The following is a 27,549-nucleotide window of genomic DNA, read 5'->3' on the forward strand; positions in this document are numbered from 1 at the left end:
TTTTAGTTCCCGTTTTCTCGTTGGGACTCTTTGTAATGGATGACTTCACATGAGAAATAAGAAAATCTTTCCAGGAACAAAGCCAGCAATGAGGAAGAAATGTTTCAACAAAAGGCATCATGGCCTCCTTTAAATATCTCCAAAGCAGACTGTTAATGTGATTTTGAGGAGGAGGAGCTCTCCTTTCCTTTATCAGGCTCCAATTTGTCTTGAGCATTTAGAGGTGTCTGTGGGCAAAGTAATGACCCTCTCTCCCTGAAATGCTGTTGCACTATGGAATAACCTCCGGTTGAGAGTCAGAGAGGATTTTCATCGTCTCACTATTGATCAGCCTCTTTGTCCAATTCACACTGAAACAGATAGATTTTATATGTAGCTCTGAATAGAGGCGAGACCGAGAACTCAAGTCACACTGAAACACTTGCCACGGCGTCTGCAAATCGCTTTGTGTGTGAGTGTGTACTGCGTGCATGCGTGCATGTGTTTGTTTTGTCATGGATGGCAGGCTCAGAACATTCAAATGTCGCTGTTCATTATCACCCTCACTGCCTTGATCGTGTTCCATGATAAAATCAGAGAACAACTATTAATCTCAATCCAAGCAGTTGTTTGTTTCTCTGCCTGCTTCTCTGCATCCACACATGAAACCTGCAGACAATGGCTAACAAAAGGCATTTAGCAGTACTGCGGTTGCAGGGATAATTTCAAAATCACAGTGATTGATCTCAACAGGCTCAACAGAGGCAGCACCACTGCAGACAAGAAAAGATAAAAAAAGAAATGATCGGGCCGAAGGTACTGGAGATCAGGAGCTGATTTTGCCATGAATTGTTATAAATTGAAAGTAAATCAAGACCATTTTTCATGTTGAGCAAAACTGACGAGTCCTCACTGAAAAAGAAACTAAAAATAAAAAACTCAGCAGAACAAAAGCACAACCACAATGAAGTAACTTCATTGATTCAGCCAACTCATCAGTGGGGTGTCACCGCTGCCGCATTGTCCCTATTTAGGTGTGTGTGTGTGCGTGTGTGTGTGTGTGTGTGTGTGTGTGTGTGTGTGTGTGTGTGTGTGTGTGTGTGTGTGTGTGTGTGTGTGTGTGTGTGTGTGTGTGTGTGTGTGTGTGTGTGCGTGTGTGTGTGTGTGTCTGATTCTCTGCTCGTCCTATGAAGGACTGATGACCTGGACAGGACGGACTCTGCCCTTTGCTTAATTAACCGGGATTAGCTTCGATGCCCCCCAAGCCTCAACTGAATAAAAGTGGATGGATGGAATTACACCATTTTTTTTCCCCCTTCACAGTTCACTGCCAGGTTTAAATATTTAGTGTCTTGTAACCTGCAATAACTGCTGCTTCCATTGTCTGTCTCTGATTGATACAACCTGGACAGGACATGTGCTTTCTCGTGACACATACACATGCACTGATGTGGTGCGATTGGCTTCTCGATGATTTGGTGTTCTATAAAGCCCTTAGGCCATCTCGCTTTGTGCGCGGACGTGACTTGTCATGACTGTAAGACTGTGTATGTGTGTGGTGTGTATGTGTGAGGGGTGATTTCATCAGACAAATCAACACCAACTTCGACAATTCTCCAAGACCTTGCTGAGTCTTGGAACAGTCTGAGTTATCTAATCTTGTAGGAGCTCCGTGTGTGCAGGTACCATCCAGTGCTGCAGCCAGCTGGCTTGTGGATAAATCCTAAAATGTCCACGACACTGATGTAGTTATTTGTGTCTTGTTGGTTGAGGTGAAATTGAGTTTTTACAGCGCTGAACTCTCAGTAATCTATTCTGCTCATTACCGCTTTTTTTCGTGTGCAAAAGAAAACGTGTTTCTGTATGTACTGTGGATGTGGTGTGCCATGCAAATGCTCTGTGAATGCTTTACACTAAAAAAAATACAAAAACAGTTTTTTGTGCTCTGAATAATTCAGTATCTAAGAAACAGACATTTCTCATGATAACAATAAAATTGCAAACAGTTGCATCATAGCGCAACATTTTTTATTCTTAACCTTGCAGTACCACATTATTCTTGTTGGAGGAATCAGTGTTCTTGTACATTTGCCCCACAATTTGTATCCCTGCCTCGGCTGTTGCAAATTGCTATTGTACTCAGTGCTTTCACCTGTTCTTATGAGAAAACCTGGGATATTTAAAATGTTGGCTTTTTTCACAATTCGGTTTGCGTGCTTATGTGCTTAAGGCAAAAAAACGATTCAAGCTACACAAATCTATTCGCAAGTGGTTAACTTGAAAGATCTGAGTCTCAAAACAAAGAGGTAACGAAGAAATAATAATGACACATTGAAAAGCACAAAAACTCCTTCACAAAGCATTTTCATGACATAGTTATTAGGTCAGCCATTTGTATTCTCAGTTACCTTCTAAGAATTAACAACACTGCCAAAGGCACAAGTGTAATTGTAGTGTAGGTGCTAGAAGCAAGTAAATATTGATGTATTTAAGAGCTTACTAAAACCACCAAATGCATGTGCTATTATCTTTGAACTGCTCATTTCCCCTTGCGTGTAAGTAATCACAAAAAATGAGTGTGTGTCATGCTTGGAATTGTGTCATTAATCTGGGAATGATGCAGCTGCTAATCTTCCAAAATTTAAATGAGAAAACGCAGAGTGGAGAATTTGTGCATAGCAGGTTTGTGTCAATACAGAACAAAGACCTTACGTGACAAAAAGGGCATCATAAATGCTTCAAAGAGATGATTGTAGATTTGGTAGAACAATGATGTGCAATGCACAAACATTCAGAATAGCTCAAGCAGGCTAAAATGTAAGTGTTATCAATGAAAGAAAAATGATGATCTTTGGCAGTCGAATATTTGTACTTCATTATTTATGTTATCATTTCTTTTTGTTGCGCAAAACCCTCGGCCTGTAGCATGTTTATCATCCTGGCCCAGAGGAAGACCCCAAGATGCAACAACAGAATGAGAAATACACTTATGGTTAATAATAATGTCTCGAGGCAGGATACAGAAAATGATGGGCCTATTCTAAATCTGTGCTGCAGCCTCCGGGTCAGGATGTACATTACTGTAATCTTTTCTAAACATACACTGTGCTGTTTTGTATATGCTCTGCTGTTTAAACACTGGTTTTGTGCCTCTGTTTCCGAAGATTAGTCTGTGCTGTGATAAAGACAGAGGTAGATTAACACTCGCAGTGCACCCACCAGGGTTCTGGCAAAACTCTATGATCATAGCGGGCGCTGAGCTCCACAGGACATCAGCAATACAATTATGTAACAACACGATATAAAGAGGTCAACTTGTTCAAAATTAAATATATAAATACAAAATTAAATATATAAATACAAAATTATATTTTTATATAAAATTATCAGCAATGCAGTAGTAACGGCAGAAGGAAATTATGCTACATAATATTCTTTATGTGTGGGTGGTTTGCTTGAACATCTACTTTCACCCTCGCCCCTTTTTCCCTTGTCGAACTTCTCCTTTCTCACACAGTCATTCTTCACCATCAATCTACAACCTCCTTTCCCACTCCTCTTCTTCCATTTATCTATCTCTTTTTTTGACTGGCTCTCTCTGGGGGTGGCTGTGTCTCTGTGGCCCTATGCGGTTCTGCAAAGGACAGCCTCTCAGTTTAATTCAAGTCAACCCCGGCCTCCCGGTGCTCCAAGACGCAGCATGTGTGACAGCTCTACAGAGAGAGCCAGAAGGAACAGACAAGTCTCATCTGCATATACGTGCGTGTGCTTGCACTCACGCGTACGTGTGTGTGTGCTGTTACACCATGTGCTGGTGTTTAGACGGTGTGCTAGTGTCTGCGTGTGAAAGTGAGAGTGCGTTACAGCCAGGCATCTTTCAACATTCCCCTGCAGACAGAAAGAGTTCATTTCACCCTGGCAGCAATCATGGCCGTCTATAAATCTATGATGAGAGGCTGTGATGTTGATTAGTTGGTGCTAATGCAGCTCAAACCAATTAAAGGGGCTGGGACTGTTATCTAAATCACTACATAACATATGCTACTTTCGCTAAGCTTGGTAGAGTGACAGTAAATAAAATCTTGTTATCATGTTGAAGCCACACATGACCAAACAGCCTCAGTGGCAGCAACTTAATGCATTCCAGTGCTGTAGATTAACTGCAGTGTAAAAGTCAGCACAAAACCATGGACTGCTTCCTCCACCTGTCCCCTGCTTAATAAATGTAAAAATGGAGGATAAGTTATATCACTCCTGTATTGAATTCCATGAGCCTGTAAGAAAGTGCAGGTAGCTGTTGCGAAACCTCTAGAGTACTGTACATCTGTGAGCCTCTTCCAGCAGGCTATGCAAGTACATGAATACATGTGCAGTCAAACCTCTGCAATTACATAATTACAGATGATGCACAGACATGGTGGTAAACATCAGACACGCAGCAGTCTGCAGTCTCACTGGTGCCTTCTGCCTTCTTACACAAAACTCTCCAGCAATGAAAACAACATAATCAGCAACTGCAGTAGTCAGCTTTATTTGCATTCTACTGCAGCCTTACTGTTCACTTGCTGCAGATAAGTGCATTGCAATCACTGTGGTGTTGATAAGCAACTCTGTTATAGATAATGGTGTGATTCACTCAGCTGTGCACCCACTGGTCTGCTTGCAAAAAGAAAGACACAATCAAGATATACGTCTTGCTTCGTTTCCACGTCTTGCTGTTCGTTTGACGGCACCTATTGGTCGATGGAGTTCACCTTGGTTTGTAAATCAAATCAATACAATCGTTCCAATTATTTCAATTAACACTACAAACAACCTTGAATTATATTTTAGGTGTTTGGCTCTTTGATTCCCTGCTCTTAGATGCATTTTCACTGCTTGAAGCAAAATGAAAACTTGCACTGTATTTGTAATATATGGAAAATATGAATCCACTTGGACCAAGTTAAAGTTTGCGGACTTCAGACAATCACGGCTGAGTCTTTGTGATTAGCAGGGACTACTAGTCTGTGGACGTTGTCAATAGGGCTCACAAAGAAGGGAACACACACACACACACACACACACACACACACACACACACACACACACACACACACACACACACACACACACACACACACACACACACACACACACACACACACACACACACACACACACACACACACACACGCACACACTGATGCACACGCACACGCACACACACTTAGAGACACCGTTTAACCCCACAAGCATGTGTTTGGATGGTGAAGGAAGCAAGACTACCTGAGGAAACATGTTGACTCCACACAGAAATGACTGGGCCCAAAAGAAAGTAAGGCCTTCTCTGAAGTAATATCTGCACTACAGTATATTACCTCCCTGAGAGAAGTCCGTTTTTACATCTAAAACAACATCAGGAGCCTGGTAAGACATCTTTTTTGGTCTTAGGTCCCATATAATCAACTGCACCACTGCTTTTTTGTACTTTCTAAAACAAAATGTGAACAAAAAAACAAAAGCATTGCATTGTCATCATGCATATGAAATTTGACTAGTCACAGTAATACAATTATTTATATAAGCATGTCCAAGAACTCTAATGATAATATGCTTTTTAAATAATCTTTTTTTAATGCTTGATTTTTTTTATACACTAAATTCATTTCTTCAAGTGAATGTCCTTTTTTAAATGAAAAAACTTGTGTCTGTATACTTTGTATGTTCGATAATTATTTGGAGTATTGTGTAGCTGTGCTGTGGTCCTATGGCACTCTGCTTTATGTAAGTCCTATTGATTCAAGCACAAACCCTCCTTATTTCAGCAGTGTTTGTCTGCACTGTGCAAAAAGCAATATGAGAATATACTGTAAAGTTTAGATCCTTCTTACCCCGGGGTGGAAATAAAGATATTTTTCTGTAGACGCTGCAGTGAAGATACGGCACAGCCTATGAGCGATTTCACAGCTAAATCTGCCTCTCTCCTTTCTCCATCCTCACCTTTCTTTCTAATCATCCACTGCCCCCACACTTTAAGATTATTTCCTCTACTTTGTCGTCAGTGGCACTGGCTGCCGAGTTCTCACACCTTTACTTTCCCATCTCACTCCCCTCCCCAACCTTCCTCCTCTGCTGCCCTGCTCCGAGCTTACATATATATCAGCCGCTAATAATATCAGAGGCCAAAGGGATCGAAGACAGCAGAGGTAAGTGGATCTGTCAGATCATTTTGCCCCTGTCCTTTCTCTAATTCCCCTCCTGGATTTTCTTGGTGAAAATGTAACTTCTATTAGACAAGAAACAGGACAGAAAGAAGGAAGACCTGCTGGGAGAGTCAGATCGACATTAAGAAAGATGGTGGTTGAAGGAACTCCTACCTCCCTCCATTTACCTTTCAACACATACTTAGGCCCTGTTGACACAACAACGATTCCGAGTCTATCTGCAAAACTTTCTTCATTTTTGGGGGGTTCGTTTACACGGCACCAGTGTGCGGATGCACTGTATCCGCAAAGTTTTTGATCCAGCTCCCAAGGTGGAAAGTTTCTTTCATGGCAGCTAATCCCTCCTGCAGAAATCTGCTGAAGGTTATTTCGCCTGTTACTGCGCGTGTGCAACTCTCCCCCTCCCTTCCCCTTCCATCCTTTGTAGACAAACATGGCGACCCGCAGTGGTATGCCTCGCGGTCAGTATTCTAGTTTTATCGTCCATATCAGTAGTTTTATAGTTGAGACTCACCCCTGATAGCGGGTGTTCTCCATTTTCTTCATGTTTATAGCGTATTCTTCTCTGCACACATCTGTGTGGTTTCATTACAAAATCAAGCAACAGCGCCTTCCCATATGGCCCGGCATATGAACTACATCGTTGTCCCTGTGTCCGCTGCTGCAGTGTAAACACACTCCTATTTTTTTTTTAAGGGATGAGGTGTTGTCACGTGAAACGTTGTCGTGTAAACAGGACCTTCGTTTCTGAGAGTTTTAATTTGAGGGTTTTTTTTTTAAGAAGAAAGAAACTAATGGAATTGCTGTGTGTTCTTGATCAATGTGACAGAGGAAAGAAACAAAGCAGGAATTTCAAGGTCAGCCATTCAGTCCATCCACAAACAACACATGGATAAATGTGATCTAATATGCAGTAGATTATTATACATCTCTGCATAATTTGTTTCTCAATTATTTATTCTCTTCATAAAATCTGTTTTTTTTTTTGCTCTACTTGGATAAAAGTTAAATGGGTATCGATGCCGTGGTCATTGGTATGGAATTGTGTTCCCTCACAACAATGAGAACAATGCGATACTCACAAGCAGAGCGCCGCTCGTCCCCAGCGAACCCGACCCCTCCTCCGATGTATCTCCTTCCTTTTTCTGCGTTTGTCTTGCCGGACACCGTCGCAATCTTTTCGTCTCAAACTTGGCCTTGAATTAGTTTGTGTTTTGCAGAGCGGAGATGGGTGAGACTTGAGGTGGTCAAAACAAGGTGGGACACGCGTCCAGACTCCCCCGACAGTTTCATGTACTCAGGGCCGGTCCCTGGAGAAACAAGAGCACGAGAGACGTGAGTAAGAATGGGCTTCTCTTCCAAATACAATGAGGGGCATTGAAGAAAGGGGGAATGAGCAGGGTTGGCAGCTGGGAGGAGAGGCTGCCGTACTCCAACAGCCAATGGGTCATTCACAGTTCCACTGTGACAGATTTTCTGTTTGCATCTGGTCAGCTGTCAGGAAAAATTATCATTTTGTGTCTCCATTGGTAGGTTGAGTTACATGCTGTTTGACAGACAGGAAATTGATTAGAAATTTTTTTCTTCTGTCTTTTTGAGGTGTGTCTTCATGGAGGTCAAGCCAGCTCGACAAATATCTGTGACTCTTTTATTCACTTACATTTCTTAAAAAAATAATCTTATTACCGCAAAACATCCATTAAACGCTGAAGTCTGGCCAGGTACATAGCTAAACAATAATATGACCACTTATTCAGCTTATCAGCTATTAATAACCATCTTCCTCTTATGCATGTCCTCTGGGGAGCATCATTTCAAAATGTCCATTTAGAAGAAATGAGACAAGCACACCAGCTGCACTTTTCAGTCACTCCACCACAATTCCTCTGCATGACTCCCTGAGCTACCGCTCTCCATTATTGATGAGACTTCCTCTGTCGGCCTCATCTGCCACAGCGACGGCTGTATTTGCCTGCGGGCAGCCGTTGTGGTTGTAAAAGGGGGACCAGCTGATGCCGTACCAGGAGAGAAAGAAATAAGACAAGGGTCGGGGCATTAGCAGTCTATTGACGGGATACCATCTAGCGGGCATTTCATGTTTGCAGGTTTGTTATTGGCTTAATCTAAATTCAATAGGGTTGTCATAAGGGAAGAATGTAATTATCTTAAAACCATGGGGAGCAGCACTTTTGTAGGTCCAGCTGACGGGCAAATGCTTGCAGATACTAGACTTGAGCCCGAGGATGTAAAGCATGCTCCACTGTGCCCAATTTTCAAGTACAATAGAGGAGGAGAAAATGAATGTGCAGCTATGTAGGTAAAACAAGCAATATGATTCTCACAGTGAGAAAACGGATGTTTTCTTTATGCAGACTGTAGAAAATCACAGGTAGACATAGTCAATATGAAGGTTATTGTGAATTATAAGTGAAACATGTTTACTGTAATTGCATAAAGCGGTGTCTTGTACCTCATACCATCAAACAGAAACACCCCCTCTTCACTGTACCACACAATGTTGTATTGTGCTTTGAGATAATGGAGATGACAGGCTGAAAACCTGCACCTACAACATGACGAGGAAGTGTATATCATTGTCCCAGCAATAGTGATTGTATACTGTCGCATGTGTTTTCTCTGTAGTATCACTATAACACACCCACAACTGGCACAATATCAACCTGGCAACGAAACTGCTTAAAAGATGTGGAGTACCGGTATATATAAAATTCCTGTTCAAAAATGTATTTCAAATTAAAACAAAACCCCAAAAAATTGTATAAGAAGTAAAAAAAGGGCTTTACCTGTAATGTGATGTAACATTAAAGATTAAGGAGCCTGCAATATTTTGCAGAAATAAAACAAACAAATATCGAGAATGATTTGCAAGGGCATTGAGACACCCAGTGTGTCAATTACTTGCTGAGGAAGTCTGATTGAAAAAACTCAAACAGCAATGAATGTTTAATAAAAATGTGAGGCTGAGGATCTCAAACTGTGCCACTGCACATCGGGGGTTAAATATAAAACCAGGCAAAAGCCCAAAATGGGTCTTTTGTGCCACGCCGTAGCTATGGCACTGAATACAAATTCACTGCTGATAGGAGGTGTGACACTGAGAGCAAAATCGTTGTGACAATTTCCCGGGACAGACTGAAATCATTTAAAATTTTGTCTGCACGTTATCACCATTTATTATTTACCTGAAAATCTGCACACTGGTATATTTGTGTGAAGTACAGCTAAGCAAGGCTTATTTGTGAGTAAATGAGTAACATCTGTGAGTGACAAGTGATGAAAACAGCTGCGAGAAACAGATGTTAATGTCTGCAATTTGAAGAGTGCTATGGACAATTTGAAGTTAAAATGATAAATAACAGAGGAGCTGTATGGCTTTATCTTTGAAAAACTAAAACCAAAAATGTCACACATTATTGAACTGACACATCTAAGATAATCTAAATACTGCTGTCCTCTCACTGCAGCCATATTTAACAAAATTTTGTTTTTAGCATTTATATATTGTACAAGTATAAGAGCGGGATGCGGGATTATTTCAATGTCAGTGTCTCTATTGATGTTTATATGTGAATTTGTATGTATGTAATGAGAAATGTCTGTGCATAATCACATTTTTGCAACCACTGATTTCTATATACAGTATAAAGCATCAAAATGCACATGTGCTTACAGTATTGCGTGAGTGTTTTCTCTGCCCTTGGACTGGCATGCCCATTCTTGTCAATCTGAATCCCTTTTGGTCTATATAGCCTCTCCTTAGCAACACACATCTGAGGAGCATTAGGAGTGCTCTGTGATTTCTCACATATACTATTTGAAATTGGACAGGACCTGGCTTGACAAAAAAGATCTGGTAGTCTAAAGTAAGACAAATCTCAGCAAGTTTTCTAAAAATCTGCGATACGCTCGTAAAACAAGCAGACTTGATAGAATCACGGCACAAATCCCAGACTGCAGCGTTTTCTCCAACAGTGTTCAACCACCGTTATGTCATGTTCTGCTCCATGGCCAGACAGCAAACACACTAAAACCCACCCCCTGTATGGGTTCACGTTCACACACTTGCAGTCGAGCTCATGCTGTGCAGCGGGCTGTGGTGTCTCTAATGTGGGCTGACCACTGTGACCATGTCAGTCTGTGTGTGTGTGTGTGTGTGTGTGTGTGTGTGTGTGTGTGTGTGTGTGTGTGTGTGTGTGTGTGTGTGTGTGTGTGTGTGTGTGTGTGTGTGTGTGTGTGTGTGTGTGTGTGTGTGACAATGATGGATGAAGGGCCGAAACCTGAAGATGGAAGATTAGATGGAGGGGGTAGAGATGGGGGGAGAAACCAGAGTGATGCTGGTATTGACGAACTTCAAACCTGCTAATGTAAACTATCAGAGCCAAAGCAGGGACTGCACTCACTTTCACACATGCTGTTTTTACACCCTTATGCATCAATCCTCAAGACCTGACATTTACTCAGAACTCGCCTTGGAGGGAAGTCAAAACAGCTGACAATAACCACTTAACATGAAGGCCCTTATTTATCTAACGATTTCAAGTGAACACCCAGAGCTCATGGCTTAATGCTATTTTTGGTTATATTCACAATGACCACGGAAGTGGATCAATTGGTTAAAACAGGTTATCTTCCAATCACAAGGTTAGTGGTTCACAACTCTATCTATAGCCCTGTCCACACGTCGAACTGTCCTTGAGCAAAACTCCGAAACCCAAGTTGCAAGGTCAAGTAACTTGCATGCATCGGTCTGTGCATGAATGGGTGACTTTGTCAAATACTTTGAGAAAGCTGGCGCAGTGAAAATATGCTAAACTACACCTATTTGGATCAGTCATCAGAGCACAACACACAATTCAAGCCGACCTAACCATCTATATGTTGGCCATAAAGTAGAAACAAATCTGAATATCATCTCTCATTGTGCGAGTCAGGTGGACCTTCACCTTTAGGTGTATTGTTATTGTCATGGTGGATTTACCAAGCAGTAGAAAACAAGACGTTGAAATGAATTGTGTGAAAGCGACAGCTATGATGGAGATCAGGTTTGAAGACAGCTGCAGTGTCACGACCTGTGACTGTGTGACAAATAGAAAAAGGACACACTATCATATGCACTTAGCACAGTCTGTCCCACTGTGGAGTAATTTATGAGCAGAAGTTATTACTTTGCATCTATGTGATAGAAAATGTATAGAACTGTGCATATGCTTACACTGTTCTATAATGCTGCAAAGTAAAAAAAAAAAAAAAAAAAAAAAAAAAAAAATATATATATATATATATATATTAGAAAATAATTTCTGCTGCAAGCAAAAGAAAAACAATAAAAAACTCATTCATCTGCCAATAATGTCAATATCTGCATTTGAAAAACAGTGAAAATGCATGAAAGCCTCATTTAAGTTGAGCACATTCATTTTCTGGATCTTCAACATTGCATTTGGCTTCCAAGCACCTTCCAGCACTTTGTTTAAACCTACCTATAGGTAGGTTAAAACTCTATCTATCGGTAGGTTAAAACAAAATAATTTCCTTTGAAGATCTTGGTGGAATCATTCCAGAGTGGCGAATCGGAATTGCCCTGGTCAGAATAAAAATATATATTCGAGAGAGAGAGAGACAGAGAGAAAGAGAGAGAGAGAGAGGCAGAGAGACAGAGAGCGAGAGAGAGAGAGAGAGAGAGAGAGAGAGAGAGAGAGACATTGCATTCTTCTATTGATTTGATTGTCCACCACACAGTGCTTGCGATAAAGAGAGGGTGTGGCCTTTTTTTTCCCCTTCACCCTGAAGGCATCTGTCATTTATATGAAAATTGCCAGGTTTGTCATGAAAGAGCCTTCAATATGTCTTTTGAATATGGCTCTATGATTAATTCAGGCATGTCAGTTGGTGAGTAAATGCTCCTTTATTCTCGTGTAAGTGGTCAATATTAATAATGCACATGCAGGTCTAAGTTCAGCATCCGTCTTGGCAAAGTTCAACATGGAATGTTTCACCAGCTGTGCACACTTGTTACCACATCCCTTCTTTACCCTTTCTCTCCCTCTATCTGTGACTCTTTCCCCTTCAAGCTTGCCACTCTATCCTTCCCCCACTGTCTGTTGCTCTGAAAGGCGTTGTATGGCTCTGACACCTACTCTGATAGAAAGATGTGGTCCATCAGCAGTAATTGGAGGAGCTGTGGCGGTTGGGTTTCTCTAGGAGGAGGAGGTGGCGGCAGTGGCGTGATCGATCTCATAGATGGTGGAGATGGGCAAGCGGGCTGACTGAGCTGCCTCCCCCACAGCTCCTGACAGCTCAATGAGGGCCAAACCACAGAGCACAAGATGTCCTTTTACAAGAACAATCATCAAGCGTGCAGGTCACTGTAGAGCAATCACAACTCACAGCCATCCAAGTTACATCATGATTACCCATTTAGCCGATTACCAGCAGGGTAGAAACATGTTGAATGTAATGTTTGCCTTCCATTATACAGGCATTAAAGAATAAAGGAATTGTCAGAGACTTAACAATAATGATGTGATGTAATTATCTCCTGCTTGATTTATTTGAAGGGTTTTACAGAAATAATCTTGTGACACGCACATACATTCTACGAGGTACACAATTTATTTGCACACTTGGCGCTCTGACACAATGAAATAGCACAAGACGCAAATGATGGATGCGTTTGAGGCTTCGCACAAGCAAGATAATTTGCATACTTGTGACAGTACACAGGCTGGTATCAATACCCCTCTGTGTTTTCTCATCACAGCTTTGGAGAGCAGCCTTTGTTTGTCTTCCTGTTTATGGTTTTCTCAAGACCAAAACTGTACTGAGCTCAGCCTGACCAACTGGTTTCCATGGAAACACTAGGCAGCCGGGACCAATGGCATGTCAAGAGAAGCTTGGCACAAGTTAAATCACAAGAACTCTTTATTTACCTCACATTGTTGTCCTATACCCTTATTGACAGACTCCAGGCTTTCCTGCTGTGTTAAGAATAGCCAGGTGACTGTTCACAACCTACGGGGAGCTACAATGTCACCAAAAACCCCAAAAGCAGATCCCCATGGCTGTAAAGAGATGCAGTCGTCCAAATACGTTTCATTGAAAAACTGCAGACACACAACCAAAACAAGGAATAGAAGAAAAGAAACACTATTTTAAAGACCAGACCAGATAAATGACTTGTGAGATGGATCTAAAGCGAGTTGTTATTCCTGATAACCTACTACTTTTTTGTTCCTGCAGTGTACAAAATGATAATAAGGTATGGTAGATGAATTGTATTCGATTCTGAAAAGCGCTTAAACCAAAGCTGAACCCTATCTGATGGTTGATGTTAATATGTATATAAAACAAGACTAGGTCATAATCGAGGTCAAATGCTATTCTTTGATGCATTTAATTAAACTCCATTAGCCTTTTTTACTCAGAAATGGATAGAGAAAGACATGATTTGTCTATTTTGTAAACATATGCCTCCCTTTAGTTTGATTATCAAATATACAGAGGAAAACAGTTCAAGAGAGGACACATCTTTGTCCTACCAACTGTTAATTTCCTATACCTGCTCTTGTCCTGCACAGCTTTGCAGGCAGAACACATCTTCTACTTTCCAATTATGGGATAATGAAGTATCTCACAGAATGTTTGACAATACTACTTCCACACTATCTTCCTTTTTTCCATTATTGTGCTTGTTGAAGAGCTACACTTGGACTTTCCCAAAACAACAGGCAAAGTACAAAATTAAAATCCAGAGCAAATTCCAATAAACTCGTCATTCGACAGTATTTCATTGGAAAGTGTATAAAAGAATATTGATTTTATTTCACTGAATTGTACGAGTGGCTGCTTCTTCTCTGACAGCATCAAGCTTGTTACCGAGTTTCAGCTCCGTGACCATAAATATTGTACCTGCATCGATTCATGCGGCTTCAACCAAGCCAGACCTCCTCCATGTCCTGGCTTAGTGCCAGAGCTATTAACCTGCACAGCTATGGCGACATTGACAGCGGGCAACACACAGCACTGAACGCGATGACAAGTTTGACGTGGTGAAAGGCAGTGTTGACATTGGCTGTCCAGAACAACAGAAGTCTTCCTCTCGGATTGTGAATATAAAGATTGTTTTAATTATTAGTCTCTCATTTGAACTAAAAGTGTTCTTTTAAGCAATTCAGCAATGCCATGGTGGTCTAGAATTAGAGGGAAGATATAAAAGACCGCTCAACACAATACCAAGTCTCTGCATATCTTTGTGAAACAATGAAGAAAAGAAGAAGAAATAACCTGGCACGACAGTTCTTTCTGTGAAACCCCCAAAACCCCTGCCAAACTGTGCTCCAGACAATACCTGCTGATCCCCCTCAGGGAGACTTGAGAGCCAGAGGACAGGAGAAGGTTGTGGATTTGTAGGCAATCCCCCTGTAATATTACCCCTCTTCCCACTGCCACACACACACTTCCAAGCCCCCCTCCCCGCCACTGCCACACACACCATTTCTGGAGTACATTGATCCCTGTGAAGAATTTCCAGCCTGAGCCCGAGCTGCCGAGCTGTACAGGAATAACATCAGCAGCCTGAAGGTGCTGCCGAGTGAAACAAGCAGCATCTCAGCAGAAGCTCAATCTCAAATATAAATAGATAATAGCTTGTGGTTACGTCCTCTTGGAACACAGCACTGTCCATAAACATCATTTCGAACACAGATGAGAGCTACCTCTATTTATTACTCTATATATTTGCATTTAAAAATAAGTATCTGATGACCAGAGAGCATTTGAGTTTACCACACTCTCAAAAGTGTCCACAGAAAAATCTGCAGTGTGCTTCACTGCATCCCTCTTGTCCTTTACCCTTGGAGTGGCTGATATGACGGACCAGTGTTGATGCATTGAGTACCATTACACTAATAGCGCATCCACTCCCAAAGTGAAGCAACCACAACCTTTCACTAGATGCCTTTCATCTTCACATCTGTCACTCATCCGGCACATGGTCATTTCCAGCTTCAGCGCTGGTTCAATTGGTCCCAGAGAGATAGTCAAGGAGGGGTCCTTGCTCTTTTTTTTTTTACTAGCAGGTAGGCAATTGCTGTCAGCAGCTTTGCCTCTCATGTTTATTTGGAAGCATCACACCAGCCAAACGGTGAGAGGGTAACCAGGCACGAGCAGACACTTTGGGAAAATTTAAAGGGGATGACATGCACATTCACATTCACATACACGTGCTGTTTTATTAGAACAGGATCAACCACTGTAGCAAGACAACAAACCGATCCTGTCTGAAGTATTTATCACATTGTCTCATTTGGTCTGTACTTTCACAGCCTCATAACACTACGTCGATACCGTTAACAATATCTGTTCTGATCTCTGCCCAATGGTGAGCTCTGGAGCTACAGATCGCAGCAGATTAAGTTTTGAAGATCGACTTGTAATTGATGCTTTGACAAATGATTATCAGTTCAACTCATCTCATCTGCTCATTTAGACTCAATAAACAGTGCACTCATACTTCAGCTACATTGTTTTAATTTGTTTATTTTGGTGGGAGTTTTTTGGGCGGGGTGGGGTTTGAGAGGGAGCTACATCCTACTCTGAGCACTGCCCTATTTTAAAATGATTTCCCATGATGTAAAGATGGTGCAAGATGGATTTCTGTTTGGCATTGTGCTACAGCCCTGAAGTGAAAGAATTTGCAGAGGAGCTGACCTCTGTTCATGTACTGTATCATGCTTTGTACATATTTATCTTCCAAAACTGCACAAGCAGCCTGGACATATAGATGACCATTGGAGCTGTATGCTTTCGCAAGCCAAAGCCTGCACACATAATAACATATTGATAAATTAAATCAATATGATATTGAAGATTCTAAGTTTATACACCCCCTCCAAAAAACACATTGTGGAAACCAGGCTGCATGGTGAAGCTGCTCATTATAATTTAAAACTGGAAAAGTTTTTCTCCTGTAAATTAAAGTGCTAAAGAAAGTCTGTTCCTTTCAGTTGAGTTTCCAAGGCTTGTTGCATCCTCTCCATGGGATACTTTGCCTTCTTCTGAAATCAGCAGGGTGAATTGAATAAGATGAACGATTGATGGATCAATGTGTTAGATTGTATTTGGCACTGCAGTGTTGCACGTTGATGTAATATTTAATGAGTAACAGTCAGTCTTGGCAAAAAATAAGAACAGTCAGCATGCTGGTCTGTGACAGATTTCAGAATTTCACTGAAAATACATAAAAATATTTCGTTACATAAAGAGAAAAATGTTTACCCTGCAAAGTGTTTGTGCCCTAAAAAAGATTTAATTACAAACGTCTTTTTTTGAGTATGGAGCTCCTGTGTTATGTATGTTGGGAAAGTCTGAAAACAAAAAAGTTGGTACTTCTTTGGGTAGTACAGCATGCTACCAAGTAAAACCCTGACATCTGATTGTGTATCATTTCTTTTATATATTCCACCTCAACTTCACTGGTGGTCTGAACATGTTGGTAGAGATCAGTGCAGTCAGCAAACAATGGGAAATCCCAGCTAATGTGCTGTAACATTTGAATTCGGCTGCGAGATGCAATAATATGCTGCGAGGATTCTCCTTGACACCCTAAAAAGGCAATATACCTTCTGTCGTAGAGCATAATCACATGGTTCATGCGCCTTGTCTGCATATTTACACCGGCTTGGGGAAAGTGAAGGGCTTTGTTACCCATAAAACTGGGGGCTTTTAGTAATTTAAGAGGCGAGGGGGCATTAGAGGGAACACGGAAGCCCCGGTAGGATCAGTGCTGCTGCATAACTTTAAATATATTATCCATCCATCCATCCATCCATCCATCCATCCATCCATCCATGCATCCATCCATCCATCCAACTTGCTGCAAAACAATGCACTTCTCACCGAAAGAATCTCCACTGACAGGTTGGATCAGAACTGAAGGAAATGATGGCACATCCTCCCCCATCTGCCACCAGCGTGCCTGACAGAGCACTGTCTGCTTCACTCAGTGCTCTGTCAGGCATTGCTTCACATTCGATCACAGAATTTTGACCTCTCTGTTGTCTTTACATGATGCTCCCTGCTTAGTCACAACATCCTCGTGCCATCCCTGGTGACTGTGGAGGGCGTCACACCTCGAAGCTGCTCAGACTTGTAGTGGCATTTCATCCTGATTTGATACAGCAGTATGGTCACTTGGCGAAGGACACATTTTTCTGTCCCCCGAATGAAGGGCAGGAGAAAAAATATCAGACTCTGCAGGATGGACAAGGCCGGATCCATATGGATAGATTCAGAACTCCAGTTACAAGTTCATTTGTCCAAGAGCTGATTCAACAGGACTGCGAGAGGCTGCCATGCCTGGTTCACCCCAGGACTTTTTAAAATGCACAGTCCAGCACATTTTATGCTCCCCTCAGGATCTATTTGTTGAAAGTGTTGTAAAAAGCTTTTTGCAAACCTGTCAAATAGACTTTATTAGTTCATAACAAGGCTTCAAGTCCACATAATCTTCAAACAAATCATAAAAAATAGTGTCCTGCCACGATATTTGAGTGTTGATAATTGATTTGATGCACTCCCGGGACTGCTGGTCCAGACTTCTCTTCTTGGCATTAATGTAAACGCTTTAGTCACTTGGCAGATTTCAGGACTGTGAATCAAACCGAGCACAAAGTTATTGGACCCGGGGGATTGGCCATCATTTTGGGCTGACATATGTCTTATCATTGCCAGTGTCCTGGAGAGGCTGCATGGGAAAATTCCCTCTCTATCACTTTCTTTGTTCCTTCCACATAATTACTGCCGCAGCCCAACATGTCATGTGTCTTCATGTCTGCCTCTGTCACACGTGCACAATGGATATATCCTGCCATTAAGAAGATCCCCTTCTAATTACAAGTATTTTGTGAAGACAGCTGCTCTAATGAAAGAAGGGACATGCCGACGCAGCAGATCGCGTTACAAACTGTGGAGGTAAAACTGTGGAGGTAAAACTGAGGTGTAATTGCTGACTCTCGAAGATCTGAACTCATTTGATGCATTTCAGGGGTATAAAATCTATTTGCAAAGTGTCGATGTGAGAAAAAGATAAATCCGTTCATCTGCATATTTCACTGAGCAGATTAATGGCAGGAGAGATTCCAATTCTGATTATCTCACGGAATCCAATTACATATCTGCAGTACTTGTCATGTGTGTTTCCAATGGGTGTGTGTGTGTGTGTGTGTGTGTGTGTGTGTGTGTGTGTGTGTGTAGGTTGTTTTTTTCCCCCTCGTTGGCACACAACAATACTGCAGTTTGTGCAGAATAGAGTACATGCATGTGCACATCCTTCTATAACTCTATTGTCTGAAGCTGGTGGTTAAGTATTGTAGAAACAACCTCGATTTGGGAGCTGACCTGTCACACTGAAGCTGCATTTTCGCTGAGGCTCCCTGTGGACACCCAGCCATGCGTAACACTTGCTTAAGGCAAAGAAAAGGGGAAAAAGAGAGAGAGAAAAAAGTGGCTTTATGAAGTGACTGATAGGGTGTACCGCAGCAGCGGGCATGAGACCTAGAATTCTTCACAGTGTTACCACTGAAAAACTGGCCTCAGTGGGAGTGACTGACATTGAATCGGAGGGGGCATTAAGGTCTGAAGCTTACTGTTTTATCTGATCTCAGAGGGGAAACTGTGATGTGTGTACACTTCTTTTTTTTTTACATTTTACTTCCGACAGTATACCGCAGAAACATTTATCACCTGGCAAGAAAAACCCTCCTTCCAATATAATCACCAATACATGTAGCCTAATTTTCTCTGAGAAAATTAGAGGCAACACAGTAAAAATATGACAGAACAGCAGTGACAATGAGTTTTGGGAGAAAGTGAAGCGGACAAACCATGAAAACGTTCTTCTGTTAGAAAGAAAACAGCATGTACTAAACCATATTGTTCAAAATGCTTTCTGTGTTTGTGAGTGAAAAAAGAAGGTTCACAAAGAGCTAATTGATCTTTCCTATTTTGAAAACGTGTATGTCATGCTTGAATTATGCATTTTGTACTGCAAATTTACTGTAATATACAATGCAGACAAAAGGAAATTACATTGTGTGATCTGTGAGGAAAGAAGGTGGATTTTATTTTCAAAGAGAGAAGGAGGATGCTATAAATTATTTAAAAACACTTTTATTAAAAGGAACATGTAGTGTAAAACTATAAGGTTGTTGGTGAGATTGTGATGTTTGTAACACAGTTCAAAGTCTTAGGTCCATTTTAAGTGAACTATAGTTCGGATGTTTACTTCATTTACATTGGTGTGGCAGTGCATCCACACTCTGGCACTGACCAAACGTGAACTCTGATCCATTTCGAAAGATTTATCTAAGATTCACTCAAAAAATGCTGGCAGACTATAAGCAGATCACATACAGCCAGTGAATGTTGCAAGTCTCTCGCTCTCCGTCGTATTTTTTCAGTACTGCTGCATCGCCTTTTCTGCTTGTACCGGGCAACTTCTTGTGCAAAAGCAATTAGGTTTGAATACAAAAGTAAAAGAAACCCCAGAGCGGCAAAAATTTGTTGTAGCTGCATGTTTGTTATTTGTTTTTGTTGTTGGCTGAACGATATGGATTCCCATTTTCACTCCTGGCCAATTGATGAGTTGAGTTTTCTTCTTCCTTCTGTTTTTTTTTTGTTTTTTTTTCAATTCCTTGTAGGTGTTTGTTTGTGTAAGAGCCTTCCAAATAAGCAGCTGTTGTAACTGCGTGACCTTTTCTCAGCAGCTTAGACCACTTTTAAAAGTGCAGCGTGACTTTTTTGGGCATTCAGACGGTGTCTCTGGACTATACTGGTGTGAAAGCTGCCGATAAATCTAAAAATAAGTCGCATTGACTTTCCATCTCGATGTGTGAAATTTGGAATCTCTGCTTCAGTTTGATTTTAAGTTTTGTCCAAGCAGCTGGTGAAGCAGTTTTAATCAATGACCTAGATTGCAGAGACAAGTTTATTTTGTTCACAGGTTCGAATCCCACTGGTCACTGGTTACCCTTCTGGGGTCCCTGAGCAAAGATCGTAAACCGGAAATAGCTCCTCATATGCTTCATTCAAGTTAATTATGAAAAGGATGCATTGAATGCTGAGAAATCAGTTCTCCACAGGGAGCAATAAAGTAATAAAAAGTTGCTCTAAAATTTAAGCCTTTAAATAGTGTAACTTGTAATGAGCTTTACATTGATTTAAAGCAGAATCCTGAAAACTGTTGTTCAGTACAAGTCAGTGAAGAAGAGACAGAGTGCCGCGCAAACCAGTATCAAACTTTCTCAATAATGTATTAAAAACTACAACTAAGCCAAGCTCTGAATGTAATTAAACAGAACACATTTCTAAAATCGAACACATTTCCATATGAACTGCTTAAAGGAAGGTGCAATTAAACAGCCTGATCTTTGTAATCAAAGCTAAACTTGCAATGAAGGCAAAATATCCACTGTGATTATTTACCACCCTGAGCACTCAGCAAAAATCAATAACGTGTGCATCAAAACAAACAGCAGTTGTAAATTCCGGGGCTCATTTGTTAGAGTGGTCGTCTTTCGATCAGAAGGTTGCATGTGTGATTCCCGGTCTGCCCCTATCCATGTGTCTAAGTGTCCTTGAGCAAGACACTGAACTGACTGGGACTTTGCAGGTTCAATACCCACAGTGGACAGGCTACACTGTGTGTCCCTGAGCAAGTCCCTTAAGCCGGAGCACCGTAATATGGCCACCCACCAATAGGTCGAAACGGAAAGAAGGAATTTGCCAAAGGGGAATAATAAAGTATGAATCATGCATTAAATCGGCATTCATAAATCAAACGCAAAAGATAGAGGGAAAAAAAATAACATACAGTACTCTAACACACTTCAAAGAGCATTAACAATTATCCGGATTTTATGGATTCCTTTACATTTGGGGCACCAATAGTTTATATTACAAAGTGAAAGTCACTTCAGTATTAAGCTGTAAGAGAGTGTATGTAAGCTTCTCTTAAGTTAGGGTATGTAAAAAAGTAAGAAAATTATGTAAGAATTCAACATTTTCACAGCATTTGTATTGGGGCTGATAGTGATTCTCTTGCTGAATGCTGAGTTTAAAAGAAAGTTCTTCGACATGTTTTTTATTCACTTGACTCAAATAAGCTGTTATAAAAATACAAGGTTGAAAGAATTGCAAGAGAATGAAGATTATGCAAAACATCGGTAAGAAAAATGTCTTGTCGAGTATTCCAGTCCATATTCTTCTACAAACAATAATCATATTTGTGCTGCTTCACACACACACACACACACACACACACACACACACTGACTGCAGGGGGATGCAGCAGCAGAATTCATTATTAAAAGCGGAGAGAAAAACCATAATAGTTTTATTCAAACTGAATTTATTTTTAGAATTAGTCATGTAAGATTGTAATAGAGATTAATCAAAATTATAACAAAAGCTTTACTGTATCAGTTATGACATTTGCAGAATGTGCATAAGCAGAAGAGTTGCACTTTTCAATGTTTAATGCAGTCCAACAGATGTGAAAAATAATATTTTATACATTGTAAATACTGGCCATTTACCTAAACTTACTACTTGTGGGATGAAGCATTTGTAACAGTTGCGAGCTATGAGGAGATATAGTGTGGTTCCCCTGCTTTATGAGGCTGACTTCCAACACCAGATTAAATTGTTAACATGTGCTCTTTTAAACATTATTCCTTTTTTTGTTTGTTTGTTGTTGTTTTGTTTTTGTTTTTTTTTAACTTAATAATCTCGTCTGACCACTGGTGGAGACTAATACTGAATCCGGAACTGAACAGCAGGAACATGGCGAGGGCATCGCCAGGTTCCACGTGTTGAATGAGCAATGTTTCCGCTTACTGTAGCTGAGATGATGACAACAATGATGTGGATAAATAAACAGGCTGCTCCCTCATAAACCACAACCAAGGTGCCCTCAATTAAGATTTGTAACCCAACGTGGTAATGAAGTAGACTATTTCTGCTCTCCTTTATCTCTGAGTACATAATCCAAATATTGACACAATGACAAGATTGAAACTCAGCTTTCAGTGAGCACGACAGACACTCTTCAGCAGCACCGCGGCGGACGCTTCTCTCTCTCTCTCTTCCTCTCTCCCACATAAAGGACAACTGAAGTGAACATCATAACAATTCAGTCCTAATGGGCTCACCCCTCCTGTGTTGATCAGTAATGTCCTACAAAGCACTCTGCAGTTTGGCACACAAAGGGAGTAAGCATTGTGATTACACGGAGTATGACATCGACTGCTGCTGCCGCGGCTATTCCGCACTATACGGTGTGATTTCTGGGTGCAGTCGCATTTGTCTGGCGGTAAGAAAAGCCATAAACTCCTCTGAATGATCACATCTTTTCCCTAAAATGTTTTCATTGCCTCTCTGAAAGTGTAAGAATAGACAGCTCCTAGATTTAACACTTAATTTAATACCGTAAGCAGTCTTCCAAGGGCATAGAAAAAAAAAAAGTACAAAAATTGCTTTTGAGTGGTGGTTTAAAAGAGATGACGTGTATTATGAAATAATTAAGTTGTTTAGCAAAGCAGTCATTCTTCAAAGGGTCTTTCATCATCTTGAATAAAATGTGTTTTCTGGTGTAGTTAATGTGTTTTTTCTCCTCTTTGACCATCACACCCTGCTGCCAATCCAGCAGTCTTTTAACTACACGCAATGAAGACCCCAGCTGATACGGGCCTTCAAACAGAATCACTTTTCCTGGCCGCCTGCCTCCTCGCCGCACCGAGTGAAAATCTGATTTACTGTATGTCGACACGAGTCCCCACAGCCTCCATCAGCTGCATCTGTCTCATTCTCACAGCACACTTTTAAATATCATTTAGGAAGCTTATTGAACCTAGCTTAAAGTGCAAAGCGCAATTCATCATGTAGTTCAATGCTCAAGACAAAGCGCTGAATCATGCTGTTCATGAGCTGTAGGTAAAGCACAGTCAGGGGACTTCCAATAGGTTTGAAAAAAAAAAAAAAAGAAATTAAAGAAAAGAAAAAAAAATGTGCCTCTGAACTTTTTGACCAAGCTGGGACATTCTCCAAATTTCCCTCCATTCTCACCCTTCAGGAGGGACTTTGGTCCTCATTTGTCACAGAGGCCACCGGCCTCAAAGAGGTTGTCTGGTTTTGATGAATGGGCACAGAGCTTCTGTCCTCACTCTACCATCCATCAGTTTTCTCTGGATGTACAGCAATAAAGACAGGCCACTCCTACTAGAGAGACACGACAGTACACCCATTCAGAAATTAGCAGACACCTTTAAAGACTGACATCAGTACAGTACAATTACTTTTGTCTCTCACTGTGTAGTTTCACAAAGAAGTAACCACTACATTGGCCCCCACAACGCCCTTTGCAAAGAAATCTCACAACACGCCGTATGTGAAATACAGTTTCTTTTATTTATTCTGTCATGGTGACTTCCTTTTCAGTGAGGGGATACACGTTGTCTCTGGTTGTTTGGTGGACTGGTACCGCTTCAGTTTGCAGTTACAAACTTTCATGCATCAGTTTTTACTGCAAAAGATGCATTTATCTCAAATTTTGTCAATTCCTTTTATGAAATTCCGTGTAACTCTCTCGGTTCTTTGTAACTCCACATTAACCCTCGGAGCCTCCACCTGAGGGTCAGGCCATCCCAGTTGGAAATCACTGGCCTAAGCTATGCATTGTCTTCAAATTTGGATTTTGGACAAAAACTGTGTCACAGATGACTCATCTCAATTTATTTGGAAATGTGGGGGAATTCAGAGGAAGCCTGACGACCACCAATCAACCATTTTTTTGCATCATATAATATTAAAATAGGTAGAAAAGTGTTTGCTGATTTATAAGCTTTTGTCAGAAAAAAACCCTTGCATTTTTCAGTAACATTTATTCAGCTTGATGACTTTTGTCATTGAATATCTGTAAATAACCACATCAATATTTACATTAAGTGTTCTTATGGCTGAAGCATAGGACATTTGTATATGATATTATTATAGCTTGACAACCGCTTGACAAGACATAACAAATCCAATATATTGGAATGAATACAATGTGAATAGGAAACTTGAAAGTGAAAAACAGTTGTCATGGACACAGTTATTAAGTAAGACTAGTCAGGTGGTTTCTGCAAACAGGAACACAGACTGCACAGCAGCCATACGTCTAAACTGAAGGTGCAAAAGGTTGGAACATGTCACATCAATATATATATATATATACACACTGAGGATGGTGGAAATATTTTATGTTTTTGCTCAGCCTGCAGCAGCTCTAAACACATGTCAGGTGTTGAGTGGAATTGATTATCTCAGGGAAACGTCGCTCAAAATATCTTCGAAAGGTAGTGCAGGCGCTCAGATAAAAAATTTACACAATCTGTCAGACTGGTGTCCCCAAATGGAATCTGTGTGACGGCTCAGACTCTGGCTGTTCAGGGCTGCACTGAGTGTCTTGGTCTGTGGACAGCCGGGTCGGTCCTACACATTTAATCTCTCTTGAAATATAGCTGCACTGCATACTCTAGGTGCCTTGCTTTGGCAAGAACACAAGACATTATTTCAATAAAAAATGGAGCCTAGATGCAGGGCTCTGGCTGCAGCAGTTGCAAGAAATTGCAAAAACATCAGCAGCCTATCCTCCCAGGAACTAGAGAAGCACAAATGAGGAGCCACTCATCTCCTCGCCCTCTTATAGAGTTGCCTGGCATCCCAGCTTATGTTGCTTGCCTTTCACACCTTTGGGAAATTAATGTGTCAGCTGCAAATGTGATTTGGATTAATGTATCATAATCTATAGGCAGCAACCATCCAAGCCCCTAATATAATAGCAAAGGGGGGAAAAAAAACTGTATTAGTTTTCGTCAGCTTGTTATTCTGAAACTTCTCCAATAGAAGGATTAGCATGGATGGCACTTCTGTTGAAAGTTGAAATGCATAAGCCTTATTTTCAATTTGATGCATCCGCAATTAGCCATGAATCCTCAGACAAATTACCTTTTATTCCCAGATCAGTGGATATGCTATCTTTCCTCTATCTCTCCGATGAGGCTTTGGAATGGACCCTGTTCATCTCCCTGGTGTGACATTGAATTAACCTCTCATATATGGGGGTCCATGCGGCGATAAGCTGACTTTTACTGCAGCCTCTCTACCTCTTTTCTTATGCCCCTATCTTGCTCAATCTTCTCCTATTTCCTCCCTCATCTCACCCATCCTTCTTCCTTTCCAGTTCAATTAACAGTAATGGAGTTTGGGTGCATTGCCTCCTGTCCGATGATCCTGACAGCCCATCGTCTGCTTCAGCTCCATCTTCTAACGTCAGACAATGCTGCAATTACTTTACAGTCCGGCGGTATCAGAGTCGCCCGCGTGAAGGTGATGCCATGTGAGAAAACACCTGTGTGTTCCTCTTGACCTCCAACCGGTGTAGCGGTGCGAGTGGGGCTCCACAGCTGACATTGTGTCCGGAATCAGCGTCAGTGCCTTCAGGCGAAACGAAGGTCCATACATACAAGTTTAGGCGGTCGCTTTCATGGGGATAGCAGATGGAGCCACAGGAGGAAAAAAAAAAAGTGGCTCAGGTGGTCTTAAAGAGCAGGTCTTCTTTTAGAGAATAAAGACATCATGCACGGCTTCGCTCTTCACCTTGAGATGTTACCTGGGGCCAACGTATTTCAGTTAACATTTCCTGTCATAATTCAGCGGTGGGAAAAAAGAAAAAAAAGACTCAGTGTTTGTATTTCTGTAGGCATACGTGCTCTGAGTGCTAATCTGAGCCTGAGGAAAATGTTCACTGCTTTTGTGTTTCTTCTTCCTTCGCACTGTAAGAGCACTATCCTCTCCTGGCACGTTTGCACTGCGATTGGATTCAGTCACTGCTGGCTGTTTTGAAAGCTTATTAAATTTTATTGTCTTGATTGCTGTGTAGGTGTATGCTTCACGGCCTATTTCAGCTTTATTAGTAGTTATACTCCGGTAACTTTTACATCAGCAGTAATGAGTCATAATAATACAGTAAATAATTGACATACACTAAGTAGGATGAAAAGTAGTAGTTAACAGGGTGAATGATGCTTCCTACATTTAAGATTAAATGAAAGTTAACAAATGTTGCTTTTGCATAAATTCACCAACAAAAGCACAAACGTACTATCTAAAGGTACACAGTACAGTGGGAAACCTGGTGGTCTTGGATACAACAAAGTTGGAGACAGAACATTCAGGGACATGCTCCAAAACTTTTATTAATGGCTTTATCACAGAGCTTCAATATTGGTGAAGAAAGCTATTCCCAACAACAATCATTATTTCAGTCTGCTGACAATGAAAATAAAATTAAGTATTGATTTGCCTGTTAACAAAGTGGAACATGACTGCAAGTCTGCATAATGGTAACGCATCAGCTTATTTGTGAATTTCTTGTTGTGCTGGTATGGTTTAAGAAGATTTGAGTGTCCTCAAATGAGAAAAAGACTAATTTGGACCGACTGCAACTCGATGCTGTTGTTTGGTCTGTGTGAAGTTGAAAACAAGCCACACAATGAGAAACAGCCTTTTTTTTAATTCTAAGTACTTGAACCGTGACGGATTGTGACAATCACTGGGTGCCGTCTCACCAAGCAGGCGTTAGGCTCAACCACAAACAATTTGCTTCATTTGAGCAACACTTACCAACTGGTCATGCACCTGATCCATGAAGTGGCACCAGTGATGTGCACATCAATTTTTGATTTCATTTTTAATTGAAACATTGAAACATTAAGATAATTGAAAAGGTGTGCAAAGAAAACAATCACTCTTCCATTGCTGCTTTCATAACTGAGTCTGTGTTTAAATTAATTGAATTCTTATTATGTGGTTGGTCATTTCTTTTTTAAATATCGATTGAAGTTATTACATTTGTTTGGTGTTTCTTTGTTTAAATTTGAAGTATTGAAAGGGGGTTGTGCAGTGGTTAGTGCGCTCGCCTCACAGCGATGGATGAGGTGAGAAGTAGAGGTTTATACACAAACACATTGAGACTGCAGTGTGACTGCAGTTTTTGAACATGTAACCATGTTTAACTGGTGGAAAGGTTGAGGGAGATCCTCTGTGTACTTCATATTGTTTGAAAAATGACAACAAAATAGGCAAACTCTGACAAAAAAGTTGGCAAGAACTTGAAAGAACTTCATCGTTGAGATTGCTGATGAGATACATCATCTGCGTACTTCCGCCTCCACACTTTCAACACCCCCACTGTACAATAATTTTGTTATTGTACAGTGAGCTTGGGTGTCCTGAAAGATGCTTT

At 41.0% G+C, this 27,549-nt stretch overlaps 1 protein-coding gene across 8 annotated transcripts in view; it reads right to left on the reverse strand.

Annotated features, from left to right (window-relative positions):
- Positions 1-27,549, reverse strand: part of LOC308139234 (galactosylgalactosylxylosylprotein 3-beta-glucuronosyltransferase 1) — a 72,712-nt gene that overhangs the window by 30,044 nt on the left and 15,119 nt on the right. For 6 of the 8 annotated variants that reach the window (XR_013936903.1, XR_013936904.1, XM_080508593.1 and 3 more), the window contains exon 2: positions 7,268-7,495. The exons of 1 other annotated variant lie outside the window; for it this stretch is intronic. The gene's annotated coding sequence lies outside the window, so the exon portion shown is untranslated. Of the gene's footprint in view, positions 1-7,267; positions 7,496-14,553; positions 14,587-27,549 lie in introns of those variants that run through there. One more of the 8 variants, XM_080508592.1, reaches the window with a different exon arrangement.

Source organism: Blennius ocellaris, assembly GCF_963422515.1.
Source record: "Blennius ocellaris genome assembly, chromosome: 2".
Lineage (NCBI taxonomy): Eukaryota > Metazoa > Chordata > Actinopteri > Blenniiformes > Blenniidae > Blennius > Blennius ocellaris.